Source organism: Hypanus sabinus, chromosome 1 (genome assembly GCF_030144855.1).
Source record: "Hypanus sabinus isolate sHypSab1 chromosome 1, sHypSab1.hap1, whole genome shotgun sequence".
NCBI lineage: Eukaryota > Metazoa > Chordata > Chondrichthyes > Myliobatiformes > Dasyatidae > Hypanus > Hypanus sabinus.
In genome coordinates, this window is record NC_082706.1 from 1,109,441 (window position 1) to 1,128,447 (window position 19,007).

Below are 19,007 nucleotides of genomic sequence, written 5' to 3' on the forward strand. Positions count from 1 at the left end.
GCATTAATGATAATTTTTCAAAACTCCTTAGATTCTGGATTAGTTCCTGAGAATTGGAGGGAGGCTAATGTAACCCCACTTTTTAAAAAAGGAGGGAGAGAGAAACAGGGGAATTATAGACCGGTTAGTCTGACATCGGTGGTGGGGAAAATGCTAGAGTCGGTTATCAAAGATGTGATAACAGCACATTTGGAAAGCGGTGAAATCATCGGACAAAGTCAGCATGGATTTGCGAAAGGAAAATCATGTCTGATAAATCTTATAGAATTTTTTGAAGATGTAACTAGTAGAGTGGATAGGGGAGAGCCAGTGGATGTTGTATATTTAGATTTTCAAAATGCTTTTGACAAGGTCCCTCACAGGAGATTAGTGTGCAAACTTAAAGAACACAGTATTGGGGGTATGGTATTGAGGTGGATAGAGATTTGTTTGGCAGACAAGAAGCAGAGAGTGGGAGTAAAGGGGATCTTTTCAGAATGGCAGGCAGTGACTAGTGGGCTACCGCAAGGCTCAGTGCTGGGATCCCAGTTGTTTACAATATATATTAATGATTTAGACGAGGGAACTAAATGCAGCATCTCCAAGTTTGCAGATGACACGAAGCTGGGCTGCGGTGTTAGCTGTGAGGAGGATGCTAAGAGGATGCAGGGTGACTTGGATAGGTTAGGTGAGTGGGTAAATTCATGGCAGATGCAACTTAATGTGGATAAATGTGAGGTTATCTACTTTGGTTGCAAGAACAGGAAAACAGATTATTATCTGAACGGTGGCCGATTAGGAAAAGGGGAGATGCAACGAAACATGTGTGTCATTGTACACCAGTCATTGAAGGTGGGCATGCAGGTACAGCAGGCGGTGAATGTTGGCATTCATAGCAAAAGGATTTGAGTACAGTAGCAGGGAGGTTCTACTGCAGTTGTACAAGGCCTTGGTGAGACCGCACCTAGAATATTGCGTGCAGTTTTGGTCCCCTAATCTGAGGAAAGACATTCTTGCCATAGAGGGAGTACAGAGAAGGTTCACCAGAATGATTCCTGGGATGGCAGGAATTTCATATGAAGAAAGACTGGATCGACTAGGCTTATACTCACTGGAATTTAGAAGATTGAGGGGGGATCTTATTGAAACATATAAAATTCTAAAGGGATTGGACAGGCTAGATGCAGGAAGATTGTTTCCGATGTTGGGGAAGTCCAGAATGAGGGGTCACAGTTTAAGGATAAAGGGGAAGCCTTTTAGGACCAAGATGAGGAAAAACTTCTTCACACAGAGAGTGGTGAATCTGTGGAATTCTCTGCCACAGGAAACAGTTGAGGCCAGTTCATTGCCTATATTTAAGAAGAAGTTAGATATGGCCCTTGTGGCTAAAGGAATCAGGGGGTATGGAGTGAAAGCAGGTTCCGGGTTCTGAGTTGGATGATCAGCCATGATCATACTGAATGGTGGTGCAGGCTTGAAGGACCGAATGGCCTACTCCTGCACCTATTTTCTATGTTTCTATGTCTCTATATTACTTGGACAGCCCTTCCTGGTAGAGATGACATGCCATTTCATGAATACACATTCTTTATCTATTAGACAGTTTCCTGTGTCCTGCACTAATGTTTCCAAGCTTTTGTGAGCTACAATTCACCTTGAAAAGATATAACTGTTCTTGTATTGATAAAAGAGACTATTTGTTTCTCCCTAACAGAGCAATGAGACTATTAGCTTAAAATCCTCAAGGTCTATTATGTCGAATTATTAGAGAGTCCGTTGGAAACAAGCTGGAAGTGCAGTGGAGAATGTATCGACAGGCTGTATCACAGCCTGGTATGAAAACACCAATACCCTTTCATGGAAAAGCTTTCAAGAGTTGTGGACACTGCCCATACCACCAGGGGTAAAGCACCCCCCCCCCCCACTACCATTGAGCATATCTACATGAAATGCTTTTGCAGGAAGGCAGCATCGGTCATCAAGGACCCCAACCATCCAGGTCATGCTGCCTTCTCATGGATGCCAAGAGCATTGGAACCCAGGTTCAGGAACAGTTATTACCCCTCAACCATCAGGTCCCACACCACCAGGTTCAGGAACAGTTATTACCCCTCAACCACCAGGTCCTACACCACCAGGTTCAGGAACAGTTATTACCCTTCAACCACCAGGTCCCACACCACCAGTTTCAGGAACAGTTATTACCCCTCAACCATCAGGTCCCACACCACCAGGTTCAGGAACAGTTATTACCCCTCAACCACCAGGTCCCACACCACCAGGTTCAGGAACAGTTATTACCCTCAACCATCAGGTCCCACACCACCAGGTTCAGGAACAGTTAATACCCCTCAACCATCAGGTCCCACACCACCAGGTTCAGGAACAGTTATTACCCCTCAACCACCAGGTCCCACACCACCAGGTTCAGGAACAGTTATTACCCCTCAACCATCAGGTCCCACACCACCAGGTTCAGGAACAGTTATTACCCCTCAACCATCAGGTCCCACACCACCAGGTTCAGGAACAGTTATTACCCCTCAACCATCAGGTCCCACACCACCAGGTTCAGGAACAGTTATTACCCCTCAACCATCAGGTCCCACACCACCAGGTTCAGGAACAGTTATTACCCCTCAACCATCAGGTCCCACACCACCAGGTTCAGGAACAGTTATTACCCCTCAACCATCAGGTCCCATACTACCAGGTTCAGGAACAGTTATTACCCCTCAACCACCAGGTCCCACACCACCAGGTTCAGGAACAGTTATTACCCTCAACCATCAGGTCCCACACCACCAGGTTCAGGAACAGTTAATACCCCTCAACCATCAGGTCCCACACCACCAGGTTCAGGAACAGTTATTACCCCTCAACCATCAGGTCCCACACCACCAGGTTCAGGAACAGTTATTACCCCTCAACCACCAGGTCCCACACCACCAGGTTCAGGAACGGTTATTACCCCTCAACCACCAGGTCCCACACCACCAGGTTCAGGAACAGTTATTACCCCTCAACCATCAGGTCCCACACCACCAGGTTCAGGAACAGTTAATACCCCTCAACCATCAGGTCCCACACCACCAGGTTCAGGAACAGTTATTACCCCTCAACCATCAGGTCCCACACCACCAGGTTCAGGAACAGTTATTACCCCTCAACCATCAGGTCCCACACCACCAGGTTCAGGAACAGTTATTACCCCTCAACCATCAGGTCCCACACCACCAGGTTCAGGAACAGTTATTACCCCTCAACCATCAGGTCCCACACCACCAGGTTCAGGAACAGTTATTACCCCTCAACCATCAGGTCCCACACCACCAGGTTCAGGAACAGTTATTACCCCTCAACCATCAGGTCCCACACCACCAGGTTCAGGAACAGTTATTACCCCTCAACCACCAGGTCCAACACCACCAGGTTCAGGAACAGTTATTACCTTTCAATCATCAGGCTCTTGAACTAGTGGGGAATACTTCACTCAACTTCCCTCACTCCAACACTGAACTGTTCCCACAACCTTTGGATTCATTTTCAAGGACTCTTCATCTCATGTTCTCAATATTTATGGCTTATTTATTATTATTATTATTATTATTATTATTTTCTTTTTCAGTATTTGTAAAGTTTGTTATTTTGCTCATTGGTTGTTTGTCTTGTTACGTGCAGTCTTTCATTGATTCTATTGTGTTTCTTTGTATTTACTGTGAATGCCTGCAAGAGAATGAATCTCAGGGTGGTATATATAGTGACATATATGCACTTTAATTATAAATTTACTTTGAACTTGTATTAAAATGACCCATTAACTCTGCCTAGAATGCAGTTTTGCTAATGCCAATCATCATTAGAAAGTTATGGATATTGCTTTATGACACGGATATTGACATGCAATTATCAAGCTTATTGAAGATATGATCGATTATACTGTATGTATTTGTAGATACTACTGGGAATTGGAATTGGGCTGCAAAGCAGAATTAAGAATAAGACCAGCCATGACCTTTTTGATTGTGAAACAGTTTTAAGGGCCAGATAGCTTACTCCCTGATTCAGGAACTTCTAAAACATCTCATGGTATTCATCTGTGGAATCTGGGTGCTGTTGTTAAGGCCAGCATCCATTCCCCATTCCCTAACTGTGATTGAGCCTGTAGTAGCAATCCTACTGGTGAAGGGGGCAATCCCAGGGTTTAGCTTCAGTGATGATAAGAGGCTGGCAATATATTTCCAAACCAGAAGGGTGTGCGACTCCTCGTACTCCTACAACGCTATCTGTCATGGTGGCAGAGCTCACGAGATTGTGAGGTGCAATGAGAGTAGACTGGGCAAGTAGGGCTTGGGCGGATCAGGAGGGGAGAGAAAGGATTAGAGGGTGTGAGCTTCCTGATGTCTGCACCTTACTTCACCATACCACTTGCAGCCTGACCTTCTTATCTCTGGCATCTGGCAGCATTACAACAGCACCCAACGATAGATGGAGGAACTGTACCTCATTGCGAACATTTTCAACCTGCAGGAGTCAGTATTGAACTCTGCAAAACACCTGAGGACTTGTCCTCTCTGTTTGTATTAGGACTAAGCATTTGATCTTATTCTCCCCTTCTATTTTCTATCACTAGTATATTGTGATCTGCTCAGTACATCTCAATAGACCAGATTATGCAACCTTATCCACACCACGTTACCAATCCATTACATCTATTCAATGGCTATCTACCATTTCAGCCTATTACAAAACTTGCTTTTGTTCCCTCTCATTAATTAGACTGACTATTAACTCATGGCTCTTGAACTCAATCCCATGATTACTGAAGGCCAACACATCATTACCTTTCTTACCAACCCTATTAAGTCCTCTGGTAAGATGGCAGCACACATATATGCAACAGCCTTTCGGGAGCCAAACAAAGGTGTATTTTTCCTTGTTTATTTTTTTGGAAATAGTAAGACTATTCTTGACTTCAATAACTACCTGTACAACAGGTCTGCTGTATTAGTGAGCCGCTCATTGTTCGGAGTAGCTGGTCGGCGGTTTGGAGAAGACAAGTCGGCCTTTTGGAAGGGGGAGATTTGGGGTATTCGAGCTGAACCGTCAGGCCAGGGGTATTGAGCCGAGCTGTCAAACTGCAGGAGAAGCCGGATTGGGTTCGGAAGAGCTGACTTGGGTGGAGACCGTGCTGCTGTCTGCTATTTGGAGACAGCAGAGTTGGTGCCTTTGAGTTGGTATGAAGCTGTCATGCTGTGAAGCCATGACTGGCTATCTTGGACTATAAGACCATTAGACACAAAAGCAGAATTAGACTATTCAGCCCATTGAGTCTGCTCTGCCATTCCATCGTGGCTGATCCTGGATCCCACTTGAACCCATACACCTGTCTTTTTCACTGTAACCTTTGATGCCTTGACCAATAAGGAAACTATCAAATTCAGCTTGAAATATACCCACAGACTTGGCCTCCACTGCAGTCTGTAGCAGAACATTCCACAGATTTACAGCTCTCTGGCTAAAAAAAAATTCCTCTTTAACTCTGTTCTAAAAGGTCACCCCTCAAATTTGAGGCTGTGCCCTCTAGTTCTGGATACCACCAACACAGGAAACATCCTCTCCACATTCACGCTATCAAGAACTTTCAACATTTGGAAGGTTTCAATGAGATCCCCCCCCACCTCATTCTTCTAAATTCCAGTGGTACAGACCCAAAGCTCTAAAATACTGCTCATATGTTAACCCCCCTCATTCCTGGAATCATCCTTGTGACCCTCTTCAATGACAACACATCTTTTCTGAGATATGGGCCCAAAACTGTTGATGATACTCTAAGTGTGGCTTGACTATTGTCTTGTAAAGACTCAACGTTGTCTCCATGTTTTTATATTCTATTCCCCTTGAAAAAAATGCCATCACTGGGATGTAATGCTAAAGTTGTACTAAAGTTGTACAAGGCATTGGTAAGGCCAAATTTGGAATATTGTGTGCAGTTCTGGTCACCGAATTATAGGAAAGATATCAATAAATTAGAGAGAGTGCAGAGACGATTTACTAGGATGTTACCTGGGTTTCAGCAATTAAGTTACAGAGGAAGGTTGAACAAGGTTGAATGAGCTTCCTGAAGAAGTAGTAGAGGCCAGTTCAGTTGTGTCATTTAAGGTAAAATTGGATAGGTATATGGACAGGAAAGGAGTGGAGGGTTATGGGCTGAGTGCGGGTAGGTGGGACTAGGTGAGATTAAGGGTTCGGCATGGACTAGGAGGGCCAAGATGGCCTGTTTCCGTGCTGTGATTGTTATACGGTTATATGGTTAAGTTAGGTCTCTATTCATTGGAGCGTAGAAGGTTGAGGGGGGGATTTGATTGAGGTATTTAAAATTTTGAGAGGGATAGATAGAGTTGACGTGAACAGGCTGTTTCCATTGAGAGTAGGGGAGATTCAAACTAGAGGACATGATTTGAGAGTTAGGGGGCAGAAGTTTAAGGGAAACACGAGGGGGTATTTCTTTACTCAAAGAGTGATAGCTGTGTGGAATGAGCTTCCTGTAGAAGTAGTAGAGGCCAGTTCAGTTGTGTCATTTAAGGTAAAATTGGATAGATATATGGACAGGAAAGGAGTGGAGGGTTATGGGCTGAGTGCGGGTAGGTGGGACCAGGTGAGATTAAGGGTTCGGCACGGACTAGGAGGGCCAAGATGGCCTGTTTCCGTGCTGTAATTGTTATATGGTTATTGCATTTGTCTTTATCAAAGAGTCAACCTGTACATTAACCTTCTGGGAGTCTTGCCTGAGGACTCCTAAGCCCTCTGCACCACTGATATTTGAATTTTCTCCTAATTTAGGGAATAGTCTACACTATTGTTCCTTTTACCAAAATGAATTATCATACATTTCCCAACACTGTATTCCATCTGCCTCCTTATTTTCCATTCTTCCAATTTGTCAAAGTACACAAGACCATAAGACATAGAAGCAGAAGTAGGCAATTCAGCCCATCGAGTCTGCTTCACCATTTAATCATGGACTGATCCAATTCTTCAAGTCATCCCCACTCTGCTGCCTTCTCCCCAAACCCTTTGATGCCCTGGCTAATCAGGAACCTTTTGGTCTCTGACTTAAATGCACCCGATGACTTGGCCTCCAGAGCTGCTTGTGGCAACAAATTCCACAGATTTACCACCCTCTGACTAAAGTAATTTCTCCGCATCTCTGTTCTTAATGGACATCTTTTAATCCTGAAGTCATGTCCTAGACTCCACGACCATGAGAGATTCTGGCAGTTGGATAGTGCAATCAAGAATTGATTAGCAGTTGATTGGCAATCAAGATTTGAATAGCTCAGACTCAGCAGAAAACAGCTGATTGGGCAATCGAGGTCAGGTGACCTGGCAGCTTGCAAAGCTCAAGCAAATAAAAAGAGGGAGAGCTCTAGCAGAGTGGCCTGTCAGGAAGTGCCTGGTGTGAAAAGTGCTAGTCTTTGGCTTGAGAGTCTTTGGCGAGGAGACTACGCCAGGCACAATTGCAGAGGGTGAAGACATGACTGCTAAGCTGATTCAGTGTGCTACGTGCATGATGTGGGAGGTCAGGGACACTGATGGTGACCCCGGCTGCTACAGCTGTGGAAAGTGTGTCCAGATTCAGCTTCTGAAGGAACATGTTGCTGCACTGAAGAAAGAACTGGATGACCTCAGGTTCATCTGTGAAAATGAGGGTTTTCTGGACAGGACCTACAGTGAGGTCGTTACACCAAGGATACTGGAAAAGAGAAAGGGGGTGACGATGAGGAAGGAAAGGATGCTTGAAGTACAGGAGACCCCAGGGGATGTACCTCTTGTAAACAGGGTTCACCCTTTTGGAAGCTGTCAGGACAGAAGATACTACCAGTCTGAGAGGCGGACAGGTCTGTGAGCTGAAAATTGGTGTAGAAGCAGAGCCGAGGAGTCAGACATCAGGAAGAGCCAAGGTAGTAGGGGACTCCATAGTGAGAGGTACGGAAAGGGGTTCCTGTGGCAACAGGTGAGATTTAAGGATGGTGTGTTGCCTCCCTGGTGCTAGGATCCAGGACATCATGGACTGATTGCAGGGAATCTTCAAGGGTGAAGGTGAACAGCCAGAAGTGGTAGTGCATGTTGGCACAAATGACATCGGGAAGAAGAGGAAGGACATTCTGCAGCGGGACTTCAGAGAACTCGGATGAAGGCTGAAAAGCAGGACTTCCAGGGTGGTTATCTCTGGTTTGTTTCCAGTTCCTTGTGCTGGAGAGGGCAGGAACAGGGAGATGATGAATCTGAATGTGTGGCTGAGGAACTGGTGCAGGAAGCAAGGATTTACATTCTTGGACCACTGGGATCTGTTTTGGGGTACGGATGAATTGTACAAAAAGGATGGGTTGCACCTTAATAGGTGGGGGACCAGCATTCTGGCAGGCAGGTTTGCCACTGCAACACAGATGTGTTTAAACTAAGTAGTGAGAGGGAGGGGATGAACTGGAAATATAAGGATGGAGTTAAAGGGAAAGTGAAAATAAGAAAAGTTAAAAAGGACAACAGAATCACTGGAGTAGAAAGTGCAAGAAGAGATCATACAGTATGGCCAAGTGAAATAAGAATTGATATGAAAGGAGAGGGTAGTACCAAATTAAAAGTATTATATATGAATGCATGAAGTATAAGGAATAAAGTAGATGAGCTTCAGGCCCAGTTGGATTCAAGTGGACAGGGGCTGGGAAATGAATATTCAAGGATATACATCTTGTCGAAAGGACAGACTGACTGGCAGAGGGGGTGGGGTGGCTCTGTTGGTGAGGAATGATATTCAGTCCCTTGTGAGGGGGGACATAGAATCTGGGGACATAGAGTCAGCATGGATAGAACTGAGAAATTCTAAGGGTAAAAAGACCCTATTGGGAGTTATCTACAGGCCCCCAAACAGCAGTCTGGATGTAGGGTGTAAGTTGAATGAAGAGTTAAAATTGGCATGTCACAAAGGTAATGATACAGTTGTCATGGGGGATTTCGACATGCAGGTAGACTGGGAGAATCAGAATGGTACTGGACCCCAAGAAAGGGAGTTTGTGGAGTGCCTCTGAGATGGATTCTTAGAACATCTTGTACTGGAGCCTACCAGGGAGAAGACAATTCTAGATTTGGTGTTGTGCAATGAACTGGATTTGATCAGGGACCTCGAGGTAAAGGAACCATTAGGAGGTAGTGACCATAATATAATATGTTTTAACCTACAATTTGAGAAGAAGGGAAAATCGGATGTGTCAGTATTACAGTTGAACAAAGGGAACTATGGAGCTATGAGGGAGGAGCTGGCCAAAGTTCAATGGAACAATACCCTAGCAAGGAAGATGGTGGAACAAAAATGGCAGGTATTTCTGGGAATAATGCAGAGGGTGCAGGATTGGTTCATTCCAAAGAGGAAGAAAGATCCTAAGGGGAGTAAGGGGTGGCCATGGCTGACATGGAAGTAAAGGGCAGTATAAAAATAAAAGAGAAGTAGTATAACATAGCAAAGATGAGTGGGAAACCAGAGGACTGGGAAGCTTTTAAAGAGCAACAGAAGATGACAAAAAAGGCAATACGTCAAGAAAAAAATGAGGCACGAGGGTAAACTGGCCAAGAATATAAAGGAGATTAGTAAAGCTTCTTTAGGTATGTGAATCGCAAAAAAAGTTAAGAGCAAAATTGGGCCACTGAAGACAGAAACGGGTGAATTTATTATGGGGAACAAGGAAATGGCAGATGAGTTGAACAGGTACTTTGGATCTGTCTTCACTAGGGAAGACACAAACAATCTCCCAGATGTAATAGTGGCCAAAGGAACTCGAGGAAAGGATGAACTGAAGGAAATTTATATTAGGCAAGAAACGGTGTTGGATAGACAATGTTGAGTCTGAAGGCTGATAAGTCCCTGGGACCTGATGGTCTGCATCCCAGGGTACTTAAAGAGGTGGCTCTAGAAATCGTGGACACATTGGTAATTTTCCAATGTTCTATAGATTCAGGAACAGTTCCTGCTGATTGGAGGGTGGCTAATGTTGTCCCACTTTTCAAGAAAGGAGGGAGAGAGAAAACAGGGAATTACAGACTGGTTAGCCTAATGTCAGTGGTGGGAAAGATGCTGGAGTCAATTATAAAAGGAAATTACGACACATTTGGATAGCAGTAGAAGGATCAGTCCGAGTCAGCATGGATTTATGAAGGGAAAATCATGCTTGACTAATCTTGAGTTTTTTGAGGATGTAACTATGAAAATGGACAAGGGAGAGCCAGTGGATGTAGTGTACTCGGACTTCCAGAAAGTTTTTGATAAAGTCCCACATAGGAGATTAGTGGGCAAAATTAGGGCACATGGTATTGGAGGCAGAGTACTGACATGGATTGAAAATTGGCTGGCTGGCTGACAGGAAACAGTAGTGATTAATGGGTCCCTTTCAGAATGGCAGGCTGTGACAAGTGGGGTACTGCAAGGTTTGGTGCTAGGACCGCAGCTATTTACAATATACATTAATGATTTAGATGAAGGGATTAAAAGTAACATCAGCAAATTTGCTGATGACACAAAGCTGGGTGGCAGTGTGAAATGTCAGGAGGATGTTATGAGAATGCAGGGTGACTTGGACAGGTTGGGTGAGTGGGCAAATGTATGGCAGATGCAGTTTAACGTGGATAAGTGTGAGGTTATCCACTTTGGTGGCAGGACCAGGAAGGCCGATTACTATCTAAATGGAGTCAAGTTAGGAAAAGGGAGTACAACAAGATCTAGGTGTTCTTGTACATCAGTCAATGAAAGTAAGCATGCAGGTACGGCAGGCAGTGAAGAAAGCTAATGGAATGCTGGCCTTCATAACAAGAGGAATTGAGTATAGGAGTAAAGAGGTCCTTCTGCAGCTGTACAGAAGATGAGACCCCACCTGGAGTATTGTGTGCAGTTTTGGTCTCCAAATTTGAGGAAGGACATTCTTGCTATTGAGGGAGGGCAGCATAGGTTCACAAGGTTAATTCCTGGAATGGCGGGACTGTCATATGTTGAAAGATTGGAGCAACTGGACTTGTATACACTGGAATTTAGAAGGTTGAGAGGGGATCTGATTGAAACATACAAGATTATTAAGGGATTGGACACACAGGAGGCAGGAAGCATCTTCCTGCTGATGGGTGAGTCCAGAACTAGAGTCCACAGTTTAAGAATAAGGGGTAGGCCACTTAGAACAGAGATGCGGAAAAACCTTTTCACCCAGAAAGTGGTGGATATGTGGAATGCTTTGCCCCAGAAGGCAGTGGAGGCCAAGTCTCTGGATGCTTTCAAGAGAGAGTTAGATAGAGCTCTTATAGATAGCGGGGTCAAGGGATATGGGGAGAGTGCAGGAATGAGGTACTGATTGTGTATGATCAGCCATGATCACAGTGAATGGCAGTGCTGACTAGAAGGGCTGAATGGCCTACTCCTGCACCTAATGTCTATTGAAATAACGTTTCCATATCTAATCTGTTCAGGCCTTTTAACAGTGGGAATGTTTCTATGAGATCCCCCCTCCTTCTTCTGAACTCCAGGGAATACAGCCTAAGAGCTGCCAGATGTTCCTCATATGGTAACCCTTTCATTCCTGGAATCATTCTCGAGAATTTTCTCTGAACCCTCTCCATTGTCAATATATCCTTTCTTTTAAAAAAAAAAGAAAGAAAGAAAAAGGAGCCCCAAACTGCACACAAAGTTTGCACTCCAAGTATGGTCTCACAAGTTGCTTATGGAACCTCAACATCACGTCTCTGCTATTATACTCTATACCTCTAGAAATGAATGACAATATTGAATTCGCCTTTTGCACCACTGACTCAACCTGGAGGTTAACCTTTAGGGTGTCTTGCACAAGGACTCCCAAGTTCCTTTTGTATCTCTATATTTTGAATTCTCTCCCCATCTAAATAATAGTCTTCCACCAAAGTGCATGACCATACACTTTTCAACATTGTATTTTATTTGCCACTTCTTTGCCCATTCCGCTAAACTATCTTGAATTGAATTTTGGTTTAATTGTCATTTAGAAACCACAACTGCAATGCAGTTAAAAAATGAAACAACGTTCCTTCTGAATAATATCACAAAAGCACATGACAAAACAGACTACACCAGAAAATCCACATAATGTTTGGCAATTCCCAAATCCAGTGTCCGGACAGGCTGCTGCATATTAATATTGTGCTACCATCTTAGCGCATTCCCCAGAAAGGAACTCCAAATCCAACAGACAAAACAAGACTACCCAGACACACCAAGTCAGGAGACCAACTCTACCACCCAACAGACCAAAAACTAAAGCTACAAGACCTACACAAAACCACATAGCTACAACAGTGCAAACAATACCATAATTGATTTAAAAAAAAACAGATCATGGGGCACAGTTAAAATAGTCCAAAGATGTTAAAAGACTATAAGTTTGAAAGAAACCACCACACAGTTTCCACAAGTCCTAAGGGTCCCGATAGACTCGTCACCCCACACAAGCGGCAGAAAGGAATACCCTCTCTATAGACTTTCATGGTGCCACTGGACTCAGCCTCACAGACGCAGCATACAGAGAAGGCGCCCCAACTGCAGCAGACTCTGAGTCCATCGAACCTCCGAGCTTCCGACCATCCCCTCCGGCACAGCCTCTCTGAGCACCATCCTCTGCTGAGCGCACTACGACGCCCCCGGCCGCTGGCCACTGGCAATGCAACCCTAAGAACTGGGGGCCTGTTCTTCCCAGCAGAGACCCAGACCTCACAACAGCAGCAGCAACAAAGAAGGCCTTCCTGGAGACTTCCAGAAGTTCCTCCATGCTCCCACAACTGTTTTTCATCAGATCAGGATTGTGCACGGCACTCCGCTTGACAAATAACAGATATCAACTCCATAGAGGCCACTGCAAACTGCGTCGTGCTGCCATCTTGAATTACCTAAGTCTCTCTACAGGCTCTCTGTTTCCTCAACACTACATGCACCTCCACCTATCTTTGTATCATCGGCAAATTTAGCCACAAATCAATTAATCCCAGAGTTCAAATCATTTACATACATTGTAAAAAGCAGCGGTCCCAACACCGACCCCTGTGGACCTCCACTGGTATCTTGCTAAGCATCCTTTTGTGCGGCAAATTGTCAAAGGCTTTTTGAAAATCCAAGTATACCACATCTACTACATCTCTTTTTCTATTGGTCGAATATCTACATTCAATTCTCTTTTACCCTTTATATACTTAAAAAAAAGCTTTTAATATCTTCTTTGATATGCCAGCTTCCTTTCATCTTCATCTTTTTCTTCCTAATGAGCTTCTTAGTTTCCATCTGCAAGTTTTTAAAAGCTTCTCAATCCTCTAACTTCCCACTAGCTTTGGCTATTTGAATGCTCTCTGTTTAGCTTTTACTTTGGCTCTGACTTTACTTGTCAGTCATGGTAGTGTCCTACTTCCATTCGAAAATTTCTTCTTATTTGGAATATATCTGTTTTGCACTTCCCTCATTTTTTGCAGAAACTCCAGCCATTGCTGCTCAGCTGTCCTTCCTGCTAGTGTCCCTTTCCAGTGAACCTTGGCCAGATCCCCTCTCATGCCATTGTAATTTCCTTTATCACACTGAAATAGTGTTCGATTGAAATTTAGTTTCTCCTTCTCAAATTTCAAAGTGAACTTGATCATATTGTTCCCTAACCTGAAGCTCTCTTATCACCTCCGGATCATTGCACAACACTCAATCCAGCACAGCTGATCCCCTAGTGGGCTCAACAACAAGCTGTTCTGAAAAAACCATCCCTTAGATACTCTACAAATTCTCTGTCTTGAGGTCCAGTACTGGCCTGGATTTCTCAAACCACTTTCATGTTAAAATCCCCAATGATTATCATGACATTGCCCTTCTGACACGCCTTTTCTATCTCCTCCAGTAATTGGTAATCCACATCCCGGCTGCTGTTTGGAGGCCTGTACACAGCTGCCATTAGGGTCCTTTTACCCTTGCCATTTCTTAACTCAATCCATAGAGACTCTACACCTACCGATCCTATGTCATCCCTTTCTAATGATTTAATATTATTTCTTATACACAGGGCCACACCACCCTCCTCTGCCTACCAACCTATCTTTCTGATACACTGTATATCCTTGGACATTCAGCTCCCAATGGCAGCCATCCTTTAGCCAAGTTTCAGAGTTGGCCACAACATCATACTTGCACAGCTACAGCTGAATTTCAAGATCATCCATTACATTCCTTATGCTGCGTGCATTCAAATATAACACTTTCAGTCCAGTATTTGTTGCTTTCTGTTTTAACTGCACCATTCCTCTAGTGCCCTATAACACATGCCACTGGCTGTGATTAAGCCTCATCTCCTACCTGTTCTTTCTATAATCTCTGTTGCACACTATCTTTGATTTATTTCTGTTTTCCCCTTCCTCAGCCCTATCACACTAGTTCCTATCCCACTGCCAAATTAGCTTAAACCCTTCCTACAGTACTATTAAACTTGCCTGCTAAGATATTGGACACCCTTGGGTTCAGGTGTAACCTGCCCTTTTTGATCATACCTACCCCAGAATATGCCCATTGATCCAGGAACCTGAAGCCCTGCCCCCTACACCAGTCTCAGCCGTGCATTAATATGCCTGATCATGCTATTCTCGTGGTTGTTAGCACATGGCACAGGCAGCAATCCTGAGATTACTACTCTGGAGGTTCTGCTTTTCAGCTTTCTAACCAACTCTCTGAATTTGCTCTTCAGGACCTTTTATCTATGTCATTGGTACCAACATGTACCAAGACCTCTGGATGTTCATCCTCTCCCTTCAGATTACTCTGCTCCTGATCCGAGACATCCTGTACCCTGGCACCTGGGAGGTAACACACCATGTAGGTACCTCTATCAGGCTGACAGAACCTCCTGTCTGTTCCCCTCACTATGGAATCCCCTATGACTACCTCATTGCTCATCTCTTGCACCACAGAATCAGGCTCAGTGCCGGAGACTTGATCACTGTGGTTGTCCTTGGTCGAGTCACCCTCCTTAATAACATCCAAAATATCCATAGGTCCTGCAGCAATTGCATTATTTCCTCAGCACTACCTACCCCTCCACCTACCTTCATATCATCCACAAACTTTGTCATAAAGCCATCAATTCCATTATCTAAATCACTGACAAACAATGTGAAAAGCAGTGGTCCCAGAACTGACCCCTGAGGAACACCACTAGTCATCGGCAGCCAAACAGAAAAGGCCTCTTTTATTCCCACTCACTGCCTCCTGCATGTCAGCCATCCTGTGATCCATCCATCCTTTTCCTGTAACTTAACAATTTATCTTGTTAAGCAGCTCCTGTGTGGCACCTTATCAAACGCCTTCTGAAAATCCAAGTAAGTGACATCCACTGTCTCTCCTTTGTTCACCCTGTTAGTTACTTACTCAAGAACTCTCACAGAAGTCAATATATCCCTTTACAGAAACCATGCTGACCTTGACTTATTTTTTATCATTAGTCTCCAAGTACCCTGAAACCTCAGCCTCAATAATAGATTCCAACACTTTCCCAACCACTGAGGTTAGGCTAAGTAGCCTATAATTTCCTTTCTTTTGCCTTCCTCCCTTCTTAAAGAATTGAATGACATTTGCAAACTTTCAGTCCTCCAAGACCATGCCAGAATCAAACGATTCTTGAAAGATTGTGACCAATACATCTGCAATCTCTCCAGCAACTTCTCTCAGGACTCTGGGATGTAGTCCATCTGACCCAGGTGACTTATCCACCTTAAGACTTTTGAGTTTGCCTGCTACTTTTTCATTTGTAATAGCAGTGACACTCACTCTTGTTCCCTGCCACTGATGGACCACTGGCACACTGCTAGTATCCTCCACAGTGAACAGAGATGCAAAGTACCAATTAAGTTCATCTGCCATTTCTTTGTCCCATTTACTACCTCACCAGCAATATTTTCTGGTGGTCCAAAATCAACTCTCACCCCCCTTTTACTCTTTAAATAACTGTAAAAACTTTTGATATCCTACTTTATATTATGGGCTAGTCTGACTTCATATTTCATCTTCACCCTGCTTATAGCTTTTTTAGTTGCCTCTTGTTGGATTTTAAGAACTTCCCAATCGTCCAACTTCCCACTCACTATTACTACCTTATGTGTCCTTTCCTTGGTTTTTATGCTCTCCTTAACTTCCTTTGTCAGCCACGGTTGCCTACCCCTGCCATTTGAGTACTTCCTCTCTGGGACATATCTATCCTGCACCTTGTGAACTATTCCCAGAAACTTCAGCCATCTCTGATCTGCCATAATTTCCACCAGTATCCTCCTCCAATCCCCTTGAGCAAGCTCCTCTCTCATGCCTCTGTAATTCACTTTATTCTATTGTGATTCAGATACATGTAAATTGCTGTATGAATTCAATCATATTATTATCACTGCCTCCTAAAGGTTCCTTTACATTAAGCTCCATAATAAGATCTCAGTTATTACACAACTCCCAATCTAGGATGGCCTTTCCCTGAGCAGGTTCAAGCACAAGCTGTTCTAAAAAGCCATCTTGTAGGCATCCAACAAATTCCCTCTTTTGCAATTTGACACTAACCTGTTTTTCCCAATCTCCTTGCATATTGAAGTCCCCCATTACATTAGTGTGATTACCCTTATTACTTACCTTTTCCAGATCCCTTTGTAATCTTAACCCCACAATTTGGCTACTATTTGGAGGCCTATATGATTCCCATAATGATTTTTTTACCCTTTTAATTTCTTACTTCCATCCACAAAGATTCAACATTCTCTGACCCTATGTCACCTCTTACTAAATATGTAATTCCGTCTCTTACCAACAGAGACACTCTACTGCCTATGCCTTCCTGCCTGTCCTTTAATGTTAAGCTCCCAACTATGGCTGCCTTTCAGCCATGACTCAGTGATGCTCACAATGTCAGACCAACTAAACTTTAATAGTGCATGAGTTTGTCTGCCTTATTCTGAATGCTACACACATTTAAATACATCTTTGGTCCTGCATTCTTCACCATTTTGAATTTTGCCTCCGTGGCGCAATTTAACTCTTGGCTCTGTCTGCTTTTGTACCCAATCACTGGCCTGTCATTCCATACATTCATTTTACACCCATCATCTTCTTGTAAGCCTGCTGGTTCATCTTCAGCTCTATCATCCTGTTTCCCATTCCCCTGTCATATTAGTTTAAACCACTCTCAACAGCTCTAGTAAACCTGCCTGCAAGAATATTGGTCCCCCTCCGATTCATGTGCAACTCATCCCTTTTGTACAAGTCCTACTGCCCCAGAAGAGGTCCCAATTATCCAGAATTCTGAATCCCTGCCCCCGCTCCAATTCTTTATCCACGCATTTATCTGCCACCTCATTCTTTTCCTATCCTCACTGTCATGTGGCACAAACAGCAATCCTAAGATTACTACCCTTGAGGTCCTGCTTCTCAGCTTCCTTCCTAATTCCCTATATTTTTTTTCTCTGAGTTCATGACCAATTTGTAATCTAACTCAATATATAGACTCTAATATCTTTATAACTCAATACATTATATTGGCTCTAATGTCCTTATAACACTATATAATATCTTTTTGGTTGAGAGAAATCTGATAAATTCATACTTAGGATGTGCAATAAGGATATAGAACAGGAGAACATAGAATTCTACAGCACAGCACTTTGGCCCACGATATTTTGCTATCCTTTTAAGCTACTCTAGGATCAATCTCACCATTCCCCACTATATAGCCCTCCATTTCTCTCTGATCCATGTTCCTATCTAAGAGTTTCTTAAATGCCCTAATGTGTCTGTCTCTACACCCACCCACAGGGTATTCTGTGTTTAAAAAAAACAATAAAAAACACCTCTGAAACCCAAGCATTACCAGGCAAATTTTCTGAGTCATATCTAGGAAGTGGTAAAACATGCTCTCTGTAATGGTGAATATTATTACAAAGAGGAAGAACATGATGTTCCTGATCTGGAGCCAAAACTTTCCAAAGGCTGGAATAATAATTGGAGTCATGAGATCAAATTCCAAAGCAGCAGGGAGTTAAAATTCAGTAAATTAGATTAAATCATTAAGACTGTTAAGAAGTGACCTCAAAGTGCCAAGCTGTCATAACATCCTAAACAGAATTTGCTGGAAATCTACAGCAGGTCAGTCTGTATTTGTGAGAAGAGAAACAGAACTAACAATTCAGGTTGAACAGCCTCAGCACCTTGAAGGAGGCTAAAGAAGTTTGTTTTAAGCTGCAGGAAGGGTAAGAAAGGGGTTACTGATGGGGTAAAACAATGGGGACTAAACAGGTTATCTGGTCAGGGTGTGAGACAGAGCAGGTAGAGAGTGTCAAAGGGATGTGGGAGCTCTGAAGTGCAGAACAGGATGACCTCCCTGGCAAGTCAAGCTGGGCAGTTCCTCTAAAATGCATAGGCTAAGGCAACAGATAGATGGGCAATTAATACAAAGAAATTAATTTGTTTGAAATTGTAGAATATTAATTATAATTGATGCTCTTTTGAAGCAGTTCCCTTCTTAGTAAAATCCCAAAATCCTCAGGAAGAGATTATCCTGTCCACAAGCAACTTCTCACAGCGTTCTCAACATGTGACACATCTGCAGCTTTCAGCAACAGAGTTCCATGTAGTTGTGTTGTTAGCCAGGTTTTATGTGGCTGTGGTTCTCAAACTTGTCTATGATGTCTGATGACTAATCAATGAATGAGTATCTATGACTCGCTAGGGAAGAGAGCTCCAAAGATACAATCCTGCAAGTGACTGACCCCTTCTCCTGAGGCTATGCTCCTTGCTCTAAGCGTGTGTGTGTTATGGTCCGGTATGGAGCTCGCATTCTGGGTCTTGATCTGGTCCGTGGACTCCAGACTCCGGGTCTTGTAGCTGTCCCTCCTTTCACCCTTAAGCCCAAATAGGATCATTTTGGCTTAAGGAGGCGCACCTGATGCCTATCGGCTGGCAGGTGTATATAAGG